The sequence below is a fragment of the Cricetulus griseus genome, unplaced genomic scaffold, assembly GCF_003668045.3.
Source record: "Cricetulus griseus strain 17A/GY unplaced genomic scaffold, alternate assembly CriGri-PICRH-1.0 unplaced_scaffold_6, whole genome shotgun sequence".
NCBI classification, from domain to species: domain Eukaryota; kingdom Metazoa; phylum Chordata; class Mammalia; order Rodentia; family Cricetidae; genus Cricetulus; species Cricetulus griseus.
Window position 1 is genome coordinate 142,189 of NW_023277363.1, and position 19,249 is coordinate 161,437.

Sequence of the window (19,249 nt, forward strand, 5' to 3'; positions counted from 1 at the left end):
CAGTGTCTGTGCTACTGGTGTAATATTAAAGAAGGGGTCTCCAATGCCTATTTGTTCAAGATTAACTCCCACTTTCTCTTCTAGAAGATTAAGTGTGGCTGGATTTATGCTTAGATCTTTGATCCATTTGCACTTAATTTTTGTACATGGTGACAGGTGTGGATCTATATGCAATCTTCTGCACTGCTAAGACTTTTATAATTAGTAAAGCGCCCATGTGTTTCTTTGAGTTTCAGAAGGGAGGCCGTAACAGACAGCCTGGAAAGAAAGCTCTTGTTACAGAATGCAGTCACATTCTTTGCTAAATTATCACCAAATTATCTCAAGGATTAGTCACCCCTGATCCTTTTGAGTTGGGCAGCCACAGTCTACATTGCTCATCATAGTATAGTGTCTTCTAAGGTCCTACTAGGATGGCCTATTAATCTCTGCTTACAGCATCCAACCTCTTTCTTAATCTAAAGTCCTAAAGTAATAAAGAGTAGCACGGTCAGGCCTATCACAGCAATCCCTTACTCCCTGATAACATCATAGTTGTGTAGTGATGCTGTGGAAAGACAACATAACGAAGACAGCTTATAAAAAAGCATTTAACTTGGGACATGTTATAATTTCAGAGTGTCAGTCTATGATCATCACGGCAGGAAGAATGACAGTGGGCAGGAAGTCATGGCACTGGAGCAGTAGCTGATACATCATTTCCGATCTGAAAGTTGAAGGCAGAAAGAGGGTGAGACTCAGCTTAACTGTTGGCATTTTAAATATCAAAATACCCCTCACATACCTCCTCCTTTATTTAGATTTTTTAAAGGCAGCTATAGAGGGAAGGAAGTGGAAAAAAAGAAATGATTGGTCTGAACTCAGACAGGAATATGTTTAATAATGATGAGAGAGCATTTTGTCCGCCATGTCTGTGTAAATGGCCAAAATGCCTAAAGGGGAAGATAGGGATGTGGACCTTTGTAAGGATGCAGATGACTTCTTTAGTCCACAAGGGAAGTGGGGAAGTGTAGTTCTTCAGCAGAAAACAATCATTTCTAACTCTGGGAGGATATCAAAATGCATAGCTGAGTTGTTCTTGCTGTTTTCTGCTGAGATGAGTCTTTGTTGGAGGGGAAAGATGTGGGTCCATTGAAGATGAGGCATTCTGTCATGTAGCTGTGGGAAAGTCTTAACTGATTACCTGTGATGGATCAGGTGATTGCTGTCCTGTATTCCTGAAGAGACTTGGAATATAATTGTTAGAGGGTTCGTATTTTTAATATAAATTTTTATTTAAATTATAAACAAGCTTATTTTACTGATCAACTCCAGTTACCTTTCCCTCCCATCCAACCATATCTCCCACCAAACCCACCATCCCACCCCTATCCATTCCTCAGGAATGTTGAGGACTTTCATGGGGGGATCATCAAAGTGTGTCATGTCATTTGGGGAGGGCCTAGACAGTCCAGAGGGTAACTAGGCAGAGTATCCCTCCATAGGGAATGGGCTGCAGGTGAATTGGTTACAAATCGTACAGATTTAATGGTAAGGTTAGGGATAGGAAGTCATACAGGTGGGAGAGATAGAGTGAGCTTCTGAAAGAAAATATAGAATTGATTCAGAGTGACAGTGACCGGTCCTATTTCCAGGGCTGTTGATTAGATATTAGGCAGCAGAAATAGCAGGCACCAACAGAGAATCCAAGGAAAGGAAACTAGAGAACTAATGTAAAGAAATGTATGAGGTGAAAGGGATATAGGTCCCTTATAGGCAGAGTTTTCCCATAGTATCTAAAACGTCTTTATTTTTGTAGAACAAACATAGCTCTTGTAGGGTGAGAGCTATTGAGAAAGCTTAGGTGGAATACTTTCTTTGGTTTAAGATGAGGTCCAATAAGTAAAGTATTTTTAAAAACATGGAAACAACACAGGTATAAATATAATAAAGATGAAAGAGTGATCTAGGGGGAGGAACCAGAGTAGAAGAGAACTACAAGGAATTTATGTCTTGACCCGGTTCTAGGTTCCATCTCAAAACAGTTATTGTGGACAGAAGCAGCATCTTTTGTGAAGATGGCACAAATCTGATTGCAGTGGTCATATCTGGTCCTTCTTAATCTTGCAGGACTGCAGTAGTCACAAAGTCAAGCTGGTCCTGGAGAATGTTAAGCTTATCTGTGCTGGTGAGTCAAAGAGGTTAACTGATGCAAAGAAGACTCCAGTCCATCTATTTTAATTTAGAGTCCCCAAAACAATGTCTAGGGTGGCAAGAAGAGGGAGGGTTTGGATAGCCCATGGCCAATTAGTCCCCCTTTAGGTTCACCTGAACTGATTTTAGAGATTTGTGGTGATTGATCTCTTGGTAACTGCTTCAAGGATGACAGAAGGGTAATGAGGGGAGCAGCATCTGGGTCCATCCAAGGGGCCATGATAGAACGTTACAGTTGGCAAAGATCCAGAACATAAGTCAGGAGGTAGGAACTGTAAAATATTGTGGGGAAGATTAAATGACAAAAACTTTCATATCAAGATTAACATGAGTGAAATGCAGTTGTACAAATGGCTGGACCATGTATCAGAGCTCTGTAGAAGGATAAAGTGAGTGTAATTAGCTCTTTGTCTACATCAGACTTTTGAAGCTTTGAAACACAAGTCAGGTAAAGTCAGCATCTGAGGAAGGAATCTGAACAGAAGGTGTCTAAGTGGTGTGTCTTATTTTCACGTGTGATGAAATTCATGTATTTGATTCAAATAGTATCAATACCATCTACTATTTAATGAGCCAAACCAGAGTATTTTAACTAAAACAATATTTTATTGGAAGAAATTAGATAAGGCGATATTTTAAAAATTGATGCTATTACCTTAAATATTCATGTGTTATATTTGAAAACATGACAATACATATTTTTGTTAACATCAAATTGTTGTACCTACATACAGAGATTATATAGTAAATATATTTTATAGGGCAACCTACCCACAAACGAGGTGAGTGAGACTCTGCCCTTACCCAACCCTCGCCCAAACCATTGTTCACTTCGACCTCCCCTGCCTCTTGGGCCTGTTTCTGCCTGCTTGGTGTAGACATGCCCAGGCAGGGAGAAGCTCCCTGAATCTGGTAATATCCCACTCTTCCATCCCTTTCCACCCACCGACCAAAGAACAAGGTGAGTGAGCCTCTGCCCTTACTAAACTCCCGCCTAAACCATCATTCACCCTGACCTCCCCCCAGGGAATATGCCTGCATGCTTGGTATAGGCATGCCCAGGCAGGTAGGAGCTCCCAGAAGCTGGTAATATCCTACTCTTCCATCCCTTTCGGCCCACCAACCCATGAATGAGGTGATTGAGCCTATGCCCTTACCCAATGCCTGCCCAAGGCATCATTCACCCTGACTTAGCCACCAGGCCTATGCCTGCCTGCTTGGGGGTAGAGATGCACAGACCAGGAGGAGCTCCCTGAATCTGGAAACACCCCACTCTTCCATACCTTTCTGCCCGCCAACCTACTATGAGTGAGGAGACTACCAGGAGAGTCAAGACCATCTAGAGTTGCAGACATTGAATTCCTGGCCCCCGCACATCACTGGGTGACAAGAGGAGATAGAAGGGCCCCACCTGACCCCACTAGAAGAAGATATTGGAAGAAGACAGAATAAGATTTCACTCAACAGCAGAAAGACCAATATGACACCACCAGAATCTAGGGACTCCACTCGAGCAAGATCTGAAAAGCCAAACACAGAGCATGAAGATGAGATGGACCTCAAAAATTATCTCAGCAAGATGATAGAGACCTTTAAAGAGGAAACAAGAAAATCCCTTAAAGAAATAGAAGAAAAAGCAAACAAAAAATTAAACGAAATGGAGGAAAAGACAAACCAAAAAAATTCAAGAAATAAACAAATCTCTTAAAGAATCTAAAGAAACCCAAGAAAAAACATCCAAACAAGTGAAGGAAGTTCTTGAAACAGTTAAAGAATAAAAGCTGAAATAGACACAATAAAGAAAACACAGAATGAGGCGATGCTGGAAATGGAAAGGCTGGATAAATGATTGGGAACTTAGATGTGAGTAAAACCAATAGAATTCAAGAGATGGAAGAGAGAATCTCAGCTATTGAAGACTCACTAGAGGATATATATTCATTAAGCAAAGAAAATCTCAAGTCCAACAACTCCCTAACACAAAATATCCAGGAAATATGGGATACTGTGAAAAGACCAAACCTAAGAATAATAGGTATAGAAGAAGGTGAAGAAACACTGCTGAAAGGTACAGAAATCATATCCAACAATATCATAGAAGAAAACTTCCCCAACCTACAGAAGGATATGAGACTATGAAAGTACCAGAATCTTACAGGACACCAAACAGACTGGACAACAAAAAGATGCCCCCCGACACATAATAATCAAAATACCAAATCTTCAGAATAAAGAGAAAATATTAAGAGCAGCAAAGGAAAAAGGCCAAGTAACATATAAAGGCAAACCAATCAAAATCACACCCGAATTCTCACTGGAAACCCGGAAAGACAGAAGGTCTTGCATAGATACCCTACAAGCACTAAGGGAGCATGGATGTCAACCCAGACTACTATACCCAGCAAAACTTTCAATAACTGTAGATGTATAAAACAAGATATTCCATGACAAAAACAGATTTAAACAATACATATCCACAAATCCAGCACTACAGAACGTTCTGGTAGGAAAACCCCAACCCAATGAACATAACTATACTCACAAAAACACAGACAATAGATTATCTAATTTTACTAAACATAAAAAGAAACAGGAAGCCAAAATCCACACAGAATGACACCACCAACAATAAATCCAAAGCAAACAAGAACCAATTAACAAAGGACATTAATATCCCTAAATGTCAATGGTCTTAACTTACCCATTAAAAGATATAAGCTAACAGAATGGATACAAACACAGAATCCATCCTTCTGCTGTTTACAAGAAACACACCTCAACTTCAAAGGCAGGTGATACCTCAGAGTAAAAGGATGGGAAAAGAGTTTCCAATCAAATGGGCTCAAGAAACAAGCTGTTGTAGCAATCCTAATATCTACCAAATTAGACTTCAAATTAAAATCAATCAAAAGAGATGAAGAAGGTCATTTCATACTCACCACAAGAAAATTCCTTCAAGATGAAGTATCAATCCTGAACATCTATGCCCCAAATACAAAGGCACAAACATTTGTAAAAGAAACATTACTAAAGCTCAAACCACACATAAAACCACACACACTTATAAGTAGGAGACTTCAACACCCCCCATACACCACTAGACAGGTCCACCAGACAGAAACTTAACAAAGAAACAAAGGATCTGACAAAAGTTATGACCCAACTTGGTTTAACAGATATCTATAGAACATTCCATCCAAACACAAAAGAATATACCTACTTCACAGCACCACATGGAGCCTTCTCAAAATTGACCACATAGTTGGCAGCAAACCAAACTTCCACAGTTACAAAGGAATTGAAATAACCCCCTGTATCTTATCAGATCACTATGCATTAAAGCTAGAATTCAACAGCAATAAAAATTGCAGAAAACCTACATAATCGTGGAAAATGAATAACACCCAATTAAACCATTCCTGGGTTGAGGAAGAAATTAAAGACTTCCTAGAATTTAATGAGAATGTAGACACAACATACCCAAACTTATGGGACACTCTGAAAACAGTGCTAAGAGGGAAGTTCATAGCACTAAGTGCCCACATGAAAAAAACTGGAGGAAAGTCACATTAGAGAATTGACAGAACAACTGAAAGCATTAGAGCAAAAAGAAACAAACTCACCAAGGAGGAGTAGATGCCAGGAAATAGTCAACCTGAGAGCTGAAATCAACAAAGTAGAAACTAGGAAAACAGTGCAAAGAATCAATGAGTTGGTTCTTTGAGAAGTTCAACAAGATAGACAAACCTCCAGCTAAACTAACCAAAAGGAGAGAGAGAGCATGCTAATTAACAAAATCAGAAATGAAAAGGGGGATATAAAAACAGACACCAAGGAAATCCAGAGAATCTTCATGTCATACTTTGAAAACCTGTATTACACAAAATTGGAAAATCTAAAGGAAATGGACAGCTTTCTGGATAAATATCACTTACCAAATTAAATCAAGATCAGATAAACAGTTTAAATCGACCTATAACCCCTTAAAGAAATAGAAGTCAGCAAAAGCCTCCTAGCCAAAAAAGCCCAGGGCCAGATGGCTTCACTGCAGGATTGTACCAGAAATTCAAACAAGAGATAATTCCAGCACTCCTCAAAATGTTCCGCACAATAGAAGCAGATTGGATATTGCCAAACTCTTTCTACGAGGCTACAATCACTTTGATTCCCATGTCACACAAAGATTTGAGTAAGAAAGAGAACTGCAGACCGATATACCTCATGAACATAGATGCTAAAATACTCAAGATATTGGTGAATCGAATCCAAGAACATATCAGAAAAATCATCCACCATGATCAAGCAGCCTTCATCCCAGGGATGCAAGGATGGTTCAACATACGAAAATCCATCAAAGTAATCCACCATATAAACAAACTGAAAGAGAAAAACCACATGATCATCACATTAGACGCTGAAAAAGCCTTTGACAAAATCCAACATCCATTCATGATAAAGATCTTGGAGAGAACAGGAATAACAGGAACATATCTAAACATGATAAACGCAATATACAACAAACCAATAGACAACATCAAACTAAATGGAGAGAAACTCAAAGTGATTCCTTTAAAATCAGGAACAAGACAAGGTTGTCCACTCTCTCCATATCTCTTGAATATTGTACTTGAAGGTCTAGCTAGAGCAATAAGACAAGAAAAGGGGATCAAAGGGATACAAATTGGAAAGGAAGAAGTCAAACTTTTACTATTTACAGATGACATGATAGTCTACAATAGTGACCCGAAAAACTCTACCAGGGAAATCCTACGGCTGATAAACATCTTCAGCAAGTTAGCAGGATACAAAATTAACTCAAAGAAATCAGTAGCCATACTAACCCTAACCCTAACCCTAACCCTAACCCTAACCCTAACCCTAACCCTAACACTAATCCTAACCCTAACCCTAACACCTTACAGATGATAAATCCAATGAGAATAATTCAGGGAACTCACAATATCCACAAGCAACATAAAATATCTTGGGGCAACACTAGCCAAAAATTGAAAGACCTGTACAATAAGAACTTTGAGACTTTAAAGAAAGAAATTAAAGAAGATACCAGAAAATGGAAAGATCTCCCATGCTCTTGGATAGATAGAATTAACATAGTAAAAATGGCAATCTCTCCAAAAGCAATCTACAGATTCAATGCAATCCCCATCAAAATCCCAACACAGTTTTTCACAGACATTGAAAGAACAATACTCAACTTTATATAGAAAATTAAAAAACCTAGGATAGCCGAAACAACTCTTTACAATAAAGGATCTTCTGGAGGCATCTCCATCCCTGACTTCAAGCTCTACTATAGAGCCATAGTTCTGGAAACAGCTTGGTATTGGCACAAAAATAGACAGATAGACCAATGGAATCGATTTGAAAACCCAGATATTATCCCACACACCTACAAAAACCTTATTTTTGACAAAGGTGCTAAATCTATATAATGGAAAAAAGATAATATCTTCAACAAATGGTACTGGCACAATTGGATTCAGACATGCAGAAAATTGCAGATAGATCCATACCTGTCACCATGCACAAAACTTAAGTGCAAATGGATAAAAGATCTCACCATAAATCCAGCCACACTGAATCTTCCTGAAGAGAAAGTGGGAGTTACCCTTGAACAAATTAGCACAGGAAACCGATTCCTGAATATTACGCCAGTAGCACAGACATTGAGGTCTGCAATTAATAAATGGGACATCCTGAAACTGGGAAGCTTCTTCAAGGCAAAGGAAATAGTAAGACAAAACGACCACGCACAGAATGGGAAAAGATCTTCACCGATGCCACATCTGACAGAGGACTGATTTCCAAAATATATAAGGAGCTCAAGAAGCTAGTCACCAAAACACCAAAAAATGAAATTAAAAAGTAGGGTGCAGAACTAAATAGAGAATTCTCAAGAGAGCAATCTGAAATGGCTGAAACACACTTAAGAAAGTGCTCAAAATCCTTGGCCATCAGAGAAATGCATCTCAAAACAACTCTGAGATACAACCTCACACCTGTCAGAATGGCTAAAATCAAAATTACCAATGACAATCTATGCAGCAGAGGATGTGGAGAAAACTAACACTCCTCCATTGCTGGTGGGAGTGCAAACTTGTAAGACCACTCTGGAAATCAATATGGTGGTTGCTCAGAAAAATGGGAATCAGGCTATCTCAAGATCCAGACATGGATGTTCATACAACAAGGACATATGTTCAACCATGTTCATACAGCATTATTTGTAATAGCCAGAACCTGGAAACAACCTAGATGCCCCTCAACTGAAAAATGGATTGAGAAAATGTGGTACATTTATACAATGGAGTACTACTCAGCAGAAAAAAGCAATGGAATCTTGAAATTCGCAGGCAAATGGATGGAAGTAGCAGAAACCATCCTGAGTGAGGTAACCCAGTCACAAAAAGACAAAAATGGTATGTACTCATTCATATATGAATTTTAGACATAGAGCAAAGGACTACTAGCCTATAACTCTCTTCACCAAAGAAACTAGGAATCATGAAGGACTCTAAGGGATAAATGGTCCCCAAGAATGGGAAGTGGCCTGAACTCCTGAGCTAATTGGGAGCAGGAGGGTAGGGAAGAGGGATCTGCCACAATAAGAGCAAGAGAAGAGGAGTAGAGGAGAGGAAATGGAGAAGCAGAAATGTTGAGTTTTGGCAGGAAGAGAAGAGAGAGAACACGATGAGAGATACCATATCAGAGGGAGCCACTATAGGTCTGAGAAGAGATCTGGAACTAGGGACATCTCCAGAGACCTACAAGGAGGACATGATCTGACAATCCAGGCAATGGTGGAGAGGATAACCTGAAAGCCCTTCCCCTAAAATGAGTTGATGATTTCTCTTTATGCCATCCTAGAACCCTCATCCACTGGCTGATGGAAGCAGAGACAGACATCCATAGACATACACTGAGCTGAAATCTTGAATTTAGTTGCAGAGAGGGTGGAATGAAGAGTGAAGGGGTCTGTACCAGGTTGGAGAAATCCATAGGAACAGTTGGCCTGAACAAGGGAGAGCACATTGACCCAGATGCTGTCTGGAAGGCCAGTACAAGACTGATCCAGACCCCTGAACATGGATGTCAATAAGGAGTCCTCTGCACTCCAGGGAGCCTCTGGTAGTGGATTAGTATTTTTTCCTGGTACAAGAATGGACTTTAAGAGCCCATCCCACATGAAGGGATACACTCTGGCCCTGTACTCATGGGAAAGGGCCCAGGTCCATTACAGGAAGATTTGGAGGACAATGCAGAGCCCCCGTTGAGGGCCCTACCCTGCCTGGGGAGTGGTGGGTGGATGGGGTGAGGGGTGGGCTGAGGGTGGGGGAAGAGGAATGGGGGTGAGGGGAGGGAGAGTTAGAAGGGACTTACATTTGAAACAAGCTTGTTCCCTAACTTGAACTAATAATATATATATATTATATATATATATATATATATATATATAATCAGCCTGTATAAAGAGACAAATTAATTCTAAGTTGTTGCCCCTCAAGAGAAATACTTTCCAATTAAGCAATTATAACCCCAGAGACAGTGAAGTGCTTGTCTAGAGTAAACGATTCACTTTACAAAATTTTCTAATATTAACCCTATTAACAGAGCCTTGAAGACAATTCTCTAAAACATTTTCATTCCATACACTTAACCAACAGATGGAAGATGAAATCCGCCAGTCATGTCAAATCTACTATAAATAATGTAACATGGGCTGACTTGACAAATAAGGCTAAAGTCAACTCTATTCCTTCTTCTGATGGAGAAATCAGTAGGTCACCATATTCTGACAGCAGTAAGTATGTTCGCTAACATAATTCTATTTAAAATAGATTGGACGTTTAGAAGCATAATTTGTAAAGCAAGACAACCAAATTAAATGAGCTTTTGTATTTTCTTAGGAAACATACAAGGCACCAATGTCAATGCCTTGTAGGCTTCAAGTTGAGTTCAAAGGCTTAGGCCCTGGACATATGTATCTATCTGGGTGGAGACTAGATTACATTGCCAAAGCACCACAGGTGAATCCAGTTTGGAGAGAGCCTTCTATATTTATGTCATCTTCTCCTAAAAAACCTAAAGGCTTTCGGTATCACTTAATAGAAACACTTGTTGACTCTACATATATAAAATCAGCTGTCAATGTTAGCTCTTGCATATTCTGCGTAACTTTCCAAAGCTTTGAGTTTGATGACAGAGTATCTATCTAGCATCCTCCTGTAATGAGGGAACATGGGTAGTTAGAATACAGACCCTAAATTAGCTTTTCCTAAGAGAAAGCATCCAATGCCAAAATAAAGGGCATGGCCAATTGAAGTAGCATGTGGGTCCCATACCAGTTGGGAGGTAGGCTTAGGTACAATGTAGCCCTGTTCACAGAATCCACTTATGTCAGTTCAGGAGATATTCAGGATTCATTGAGACGTCCTCCATCTGCTTTTCTGTTATTTGAGATATTTAGGATGTGGTTGCAGACTCTGAGCCCCTCCACTGGATAAGAGAATCTATCCTCCCCTTATTTATTATATGAGATGTTAGGAGGAATTTACCTGTAAGATGAAGAGGAGTCCTTTTTTTTTTTTGGTTTGGCCTTCATGGTTAGAGCTGGCCAGAGGCAGAAGCAGCAGTCTTCTGACCAGTCTTACAGTCGATTCATCTTTATCTTTTAATGAGCTAGCATGCAACTTAATCTGGTGGGATGGTGCTCCATCCAAGGGAACTTGTGTCCCATCAAGTTAACTGCTTGAGCTGGGATGCTCCTATAATTCAAGTGTACAGAAATTTGACACATTTTATTCTACAAAACACTATTTTATAATATATATATATATATTATGTGTGTGTGTGTGTATTATTTTTGATGCTACATTACATTAAACATTTTTTTCTTACTTTAGGCTTAATATTGTCAATATATATAGTATATAGTGTGATGGAATTTAAAAATTGGTCTCTCCCTCCAAGCTTGGCCCCATTTGTACTGAGAAAGATTGACCAATAATTTCTTATCTTAATTATCTTTAACTGTTTATAATAAAATATAACTCTAACATAAGATTAGGATTTTTATAACTTTCTGTGCTAAGTCTGAGCTTATAAAATATAATTCTTAACTTATGGTGATTTAATATCAAAAGAAACTTAAATCATGAATATAATTTTTAGAGAGACTGGGAACCTCATTTTACTGATCCTTTGAAAATATACTTTTACAAAATGCCAGGTTTTTATATGACTCAGTTTCAAGACAAACTATCATGGAAGCCTGGTGTTCCCTCCTTAGTCTAGTAAAGGGAAGACACAATGGTAATCAGAGGGCTCAGTGGGTATTGTCTAAATTAATTTATGTGATGTGGTTGGTTACCATACCAACAATGATGATGAAGTCATGTAGCATGTCCTTTCTTTAACCCTAGTAAAGATGACGTCTGAGTTTCATGGCTGCCATATTGCAGCAAGCCAAGCCTCATGGTTGTTATACAATCCAAGATGAGTATAGGTCTTGAGCCAAGATGGCAGCAAGCAACATATGATTCTAAGGTGAGCCCATCAGGAACATACTCATTTCCTAAACAATAGTTGAGACGAAGTTACATGCTGGTATGTTGCTATAGCAAATTTATAGTACCTATATATAGATTTTTAAAACCATGCTCAATGAAGTTAAATTTTCAACAAAAGCTTTACAGAGAGTTAACAAGGCTTGGTTGTGGTGGTGGTAGTGAAGGCAGCACATGCTTTTATTCCCAGCAGGCAGGGGCAGGTGGATCTCTGTGAGTTGGAGAGCAGCATGGTCCACAGAGTGAGATCCAAGACAGGCTGCAAACTACACAGAGACCCCTTGTCTCCAAACACCAAAAAAGAGATAGTAAAAAAAAGCAAGGAAAGGGAGGGGGTAATTTGTGTTAAACTAATCATGGAGTGTGTGATAAGCAACAGTGATCCCTGTTGGGAATAGTTTACTTTTTAGATGCTTTTAAGCCCAGTGTCTTTTCCCTCCTACATCAATGCTGAGCAAAGTATCCCACCATAGAGAATGGGTTTCAAAATCAGCTCATGCACCAGAGCCAGATTCTGGTTCCACTGATAGCTGTCCCACAAACAGACCGAGTTATACAACACACACCCACATGTAGAGAGGGTCTAGTTTGGTCCCATTCAGGTTTATCGGCAGTGGGTCTAGAATCCATGAGTTGGCTAGACTGGGTCAGCTGTCTCTGTGGGTTTCCCTATCATGATTTTGAATCCCTTTAGTCATATGATCCCTTATCTTTCTCTTCAACTAGACACCCAGAACCCAGTGTTTGGTTGTGGATCTTTGCATCTGCTTCCATCAGTTAATGGAAGAAGGCTCTATGATGACAGAGTGCTCATCCTTCTGATTGCAGGGGCAGGCCAGTCGAGGCACACTCTGCACTATTCCTAGGAGTCTTACCTGGGGTCATCCTTATAGATTCCTGGGAATTTCCCTGGCACAAGGTTTCTCTCTAACCTCATAATGGTCCCCTCTCTCAAGATATCTCTTTCATTGCTAAGAGTCCTATTCTTCCTCAGTAATGAGATGCTGGAGATGACACGCTTTTCCTTTTCTGCCTCTGGGCTGTTGGAAGCTCAAGCCCATAGCTTCTCCACACCCTTGCACTCAGGATGAAGAGTAAGAACCAAGCGATTTAGGCAGAGAAAGAGTAGAAGGAAGGAAGTTGAATTAATCAAGAAAGATACGCCGGACATGCATGCCTTTAATGCCCACACTGAGGAGGCAGAAGCTTGGGATGGGTCTTTGTGAGTTTGAGTCAATCTGGTCTTTAAAAGAAAAAAAAAGTAAAGAAAAGGAAGCCCTCTCGCCCTGCCCAGGCGCCATTACTATGGCATCAGTGTGGTTGACCAACCATTAGACATAGTTCAATGTAAAGACTTCTGTTTGGTTGAAGGGCCTAAGTGCCCAAGCCCCCAAGATGACGTTTGTGTACAGACAGAAGCAAAAGACTTTGCATTGGCAGTTGGACCAGCAGCAGTTGAGCTCCCCACTGTGACTCCTCTGCCGTCCTTAAAAAGAGCTAGATTTGATTGACAACCAGGAGATTGGATCCTGGTTTTAGAACTAATTCAGACTACAGACTTGTGGGATTGTACCCAGTCCAGTTTTCCAGAAAACCACAGAAAATATGGGAATTCACTATTTGATGATAAAGCCTGAAGATTGCTTCAATGACTTCCAGACAGAAAAGGCCTCATGTTGGTGAGCAGCATTCTGCTGAAGGTGATGACTTTGTGAAGCTGACACCAAGTAAGAGGCGTGTCACAAAGGGGACAAATACCTTCTGAGGACAGAAGTCAGCCGAAACTACAAGTCTTCAGTCACCTATTCCAAGAAGACCATGGGGCCGTCCAGCCACAAAAGATCCCTCGGTGGATAGAGGTCTCTCGGATGAGACAACCTGCACAGTAGAGAAAAATCCCTCCACTGAGAAGGATGGCGTGGCAGGAGAAAAGATACATTGCTACCAAGTACTGTGTTTTGTTTAAGACACCCTTGGGTGAGATGCTTCAGCTACACGACAGCAATTGCAAAGAAGAAGAAACTTCTGTTAAGGGAAAAGAGCCTCTGCGATAAAACACCAGTCCAAGAAGCAGCTCTATGGGAAGACGCATCACGTTTCTGAGAAAAGTCGCTCATTCGAGAAACATCTCTCAGCTGAGAAAGATATTCCTACACTTCGAGGTTACCTTAACAAGAAAATACGGCTCACAGAAAGAGGTCGTTCTACAGAGGAAGTTGGTTTGGCTGAGAGAGATTCCTATGGCAAGAGAGGCCACCCTGGCAAGAGAAGTCAACCTGCAAAAAAATGTCTTTCTACTAAGAAGAGTCAATCTCCTCGAAAAGTTACTTGGATGGGAGAGGACCCTCTACAGAAACCCAGCACCCTCAAGAAAAAGACAGCTTAGCCAAGAAACTTAGCTGTACAGAGAGAGATCGCCAGATAGAAGGAGACCATTTTGTGAAGAGAGGACTCTCCACAGAGAAAAATCATCCTGTAGGGAGAGGTTGGCCTGACAAAAATGTCATCTAGCAGAGAAGGAATACTCAGCAAGCAAGAGTCGATCTGCAGGGAGAGATCACCTCATCAAAAGCTGGGGTGCAGAGAAGGTTCGATAACGTAAACACCCTCCCCTGATTATGAGATTGATGACTGACGTGTATACCTTCATCCAGCAGCCGGTGGAAGTAGAAGCAGACACCCATAACTAATCACCAATCTGAACTGGAATCCCCATGCAGAGAAGGACCAGTGAAGAGCACAGAGGTCCAGACCAGGCTGATGAAACACACAGAAACAGCTGACCTGAACATCCGGGAACTCTTGCTCCCCAGTCTGATACATGGAATACAAGCATGGGAATGATCCAGACCCCAGGAACATGGGTTTCTGTGAGGAAACCTCAGCAATCTATGGGACCTTCTGTAGAAGCCCAGTATTTATCCTTAGCACATGTGTGGATTTTGGGAGACTATTCCATATAGAGTAATACTCCCTGAGCCAAGACACATGGGGGTAGGCCTAGGCCCTATCCCAAAGGATAAGAAAGAATCTGATGACACCCTATGGAAGGCCTCACCATCCATGGGGAGCAGAAAAGATACAAATAAGGTTTATCTGCGGGGGTGGGGGTTAGGCGAGGACGAGTGGGAAAAGGGACCTGGGATTGTCATGTAAAACAATCCTGTTTCTAATTCAAATTAAAAATGTTGGAAAAAATGAAGGAGAAAGCTTTGGCCAACAAACTGTCAAAGAAAAGACATGTATGGACGCAGAGACAAATAACGTTACTACATCCTGGGAAATTGAGCTTGGATTTTCTACCCACTCTCAGATTGCCTTGATTGGGGAAAGGTGAATGAAAACATGACAGAAACACCTACAGAAGAGCTGCAGAGAGAAGCTGGGGTCAGGTGAGCTGTATGCTCTACTGGAAATGAACCAGCAGCCTGAAGCCTCAGTTCCTTCATTATATTAAGGTGAATGAGGAAGGGAGTTCACTAATGTCTGTAGAGTGTCTCTGTGGGGTAGTAGGCTCAGGCTGGAGTTATCCCGGGAGTAAGAACACACTCAACAACAGAAAAACCAATATGACACCACCAGAATCTAGGGACACCACACCAGCAATATCTGAAAAGTGCAACACGGGGCAAGAAGATATGGACCTCAAAAACTATCTTAGGAAGATGATAGACTCCTTTAAAGAGAAAACAAGAAAATCCCTTAAAGAAATAGAAGAACAAACAAGCAAAAATTACATGAGATGGAGGAAAAGACAAACCAAAAAATTCAAGAAGTAAACAAATATCTCAAAGAATCTAAAGAAAGCCAAGAAAAAAACAAACAAAAAAGTGAGGGAAGCACTCAAAACAGTTCAAGGCAGGAAAGCTGAAATAGAAAGAAGAAAGAAAACACAGATTGATGTGTTTCTGGGAATAGAAAGGCTGGATAAACTATCATGAACCGAAGATGTGAGTATACCCAATAACATTCAAGAGATGGAAGACAGAATCTCAGTTGCTGAAGACTCTCTAGAGGATGTACAATCATCAACCAAAGAAAATCTCAAGTCCAAAAATCCCTAACACAAAATATCCAGGAAATATGGGACACCGTAAAAAGGCCGAACCTAAGAATAATAGGCATAGAAGAAGGTGAAGAAATACAGCTCAAAGGTACAGAAAACATATTCAAAAAATCATGGAAGAAAACTTCCCCAACTGACAGAAGGATATGCCTATGAAAATACAGGAAGCTTACGTAACACCAAACAGTCTAGACCACCAAAATAAGTTCCCTCGACACATAATAATCAAAACATCAAACTTACAGAATAAAGAAGAAATATTAAGAGCAGCAAAGGAAAAAGTCCAAGTAACATATAAAGGCAGACCTATTAGAATCACACCAGAATTCTCAATGGAAATTTTGAAAGCCAGAAATTCCTGGATAGATATCCTACAAACACTAAGGGACCATGCATGCCAACATAGACTACTGTACCCAGCAAAACTTTCAATCACTATAGATGGAGAAAACAAGATTTTCCATGACAAAACCAGACTTAAACAATACATATCCACAAATCAAGCACTACAGAAAGTTCTAGAAGGAAAACTCCAAGCCAACGAAGATAACTACACTCACAAAAATATAGGTAATAGATAATCCAACTTTACCAAACATGAAAAGAAAGAGGAGGGCGGAATCCACACATAATGGCACCACCAACAATGAATCCAAAACAAACAAGAACAAACAATTGATGGACATTAATATCCTGCTGTGTCAATGGTCTTAACTTGCCCATGAAAATATACAGGCTAACATAATGGATATGAAGACATAATCCATCCATCTGCTGTATCCAAGAATCACACCTCAACTTCAAAGACAGGCGTTACCTCAGAGTAAAAGGTTAGGAAAAGTTTTTCCAATCAAATGGGCCCAAGAAACAAGCTGGTGGAGCAATCCTAATATCTAACAAATTAGACTTCAAACTAAAATCAATCAGAAGAGATGAAGAAGGGTATTTCATACACATCACAGGAAAAGTCTTTCAAGTTGAAGTCTCAATCCTGAACATCTATGCCCCATATACAAAGGCCCACATTTGTAAAAGAAACATTACTAAAGCTCAAAACATATAAAACCACACACACACACACACACACACACACACACACACACACACACACACACACACACACACACAGAGTAGGAGACATCAAGACACTGCTTTCACCACTAGACAGGACCAGGAGACAGAAACTTAACAAAAGGATCTAACAGAAGTTATGACCCTACTGGGTTTAACAGATATCTATAGAACATTCCATCCTAACACAAAAGAATATACCTTCTTCTCAGTACCATATGGCACCTTCTCTAAAATTGACCACATAGCTGGCAACAAAACAAACCTCCACAGATACAAAAAATTGAAATAACCCCCTGTATCTTATCAGATCACCATGGTTTTAAGCTAGAATTCAACAGCAATACAAATTGCAGAAAACCTACAAACTCATGGAAATTGAATAACACCCAATTACACCATTCCTGGGTTGAGCAAGAAATTAAAGACTTCTTAGAATTTAATGGAAAATGTAGACACAACATACCCAATCTTTTGGGACACTTTGAACGCAGTGCTAAGAGGAAAGTTTATAGCATTAAGTGCTCATATGAAGAAACTGGAGAATAGTCACATGAAAGAATTGACAGAACAATTGAAAGATTTAGAGCAAAAAGTAGCAAACTCACCAAGGAGGAGTAGATGCCAGGAAATAATCAAATTGAGGGCTGAAATCAAAAAATTAGAAACTAGGAAAACATTACAAGGAATCAATGAAACAAAGCGGTAGTTCTTTGAGAAGATCAAAAAGATAGACAAATCTCTATCCAAACTAACCAAAAGGCAGAGAGAGAGAGCATGCTAATTAACAGAACCAGAAACAAAAAGGGAGATTTAACAACAGACACTGAGGAAATCCGGAGAATCATCAGGTCATACTTTGAAAACTTGTACTCCACAAAATTCGAAAATCTAAAGGAAATGGACAGTTTCCTGGATAGATAACACTTACCAAAATTAAACCAAGAACAGATAAGCATTTTAAATCATCCTATAACCCCGAATGAAATAGAAGAAGTCATCAAAAGCCTTCCAATCTAAAAAGTCCAGGTATAGATGGCTTCACTGCAGAATTCTACCAGAAATTCACTACACAACTTGTTCCACACAATAGAAGCAGGACGGATATTGCGAAACTATTTTTATGAAGATCCAATCACTTTGATACCCAAGCTACATACAGAAAGATACAATTAAAAAAGAGAACTATGGACCAATATCCCTCATGAATATCGATGCAAAAATACTCAACAAAATATTGGTGAATTGAATCCAAGAACCCATCAGAAAAATCATCCATTATGATCAAGTAGGCTTCATCCCAGGGATGCAAGGATGGTTCAACATATGAAAATCCATCAATGTTATCCTCCATGTTAACAAACTGAAAAAGAAAAACCTCATGATCATCTCACTAGATGATGAAAAAGCCTTTGACAAAATCCAACACACATTCATGATAAATATCTTGGTGAGAACAGTATTAACAGGAACATATCAAACACCATAAAAGCAATATACACCAAACCAACAGCCAACATCAAAAAAATGGAGAGAAACTCAAAGTGATTCCTCTAAAATCAGGAAAAAGACAAGGATGTCCACTCTCTTCATATCTCTTAAATATTGTACTTGAAGTTCTAGCTAGAGCAATAAGAAAAACAAAGGAGATCAAAGGGATTGAAATTGGAAAGGAAGAAGTCAAACTGTCACTGTTTGCAGATGATATGATAGTCTATGTAAGTGACCAAAAAACTCTACCAGGGAACTCCTACAGCTGAAAAACACCTTCAGCAAAGTAGCAGGATACAAAATTAACTCAAAAAATCAGTAGTCCTACTTTACACAGATTATAAATGCAATGAAAAAGAAGTCAGAGAAACATACTATAAGGACATATGTTCAACCATGTTCATAGCAGCATTGTTTGTAATAGCCAGAACCTGGAAGCAATCCAGATGCCCCTCAATTGAAGAAAGGATAGATAATATGTGGTACATTTATACAATGGAGTACTACTCAGGACAAAATATCAATGGAAACTTGAAATTCACTGGCAAATGGATGAAACTAGAAGAAACCATCCTGAGTGAGGTAACCCAGTCACAAAAAGACAAACATAGTATGTACTCAATCCTATATGAATTTTAGACATAGAGCAAAGGATTACCAGCCTACAGTCCCCTTCACCAAAGAAATTAGGAAACATGAAGTACTCTAGGGGTAAATACATGGGCCCCAGGAATGGGAAGGGGCTGGAACTCCTGAGCTAACTGGGAGCATGAGGGTAGGGTAGGGGAAGCTGCCAGAATGAGAGCAGGAGAAGAGGAGAGGAGAGGATGAAATGTAGGAG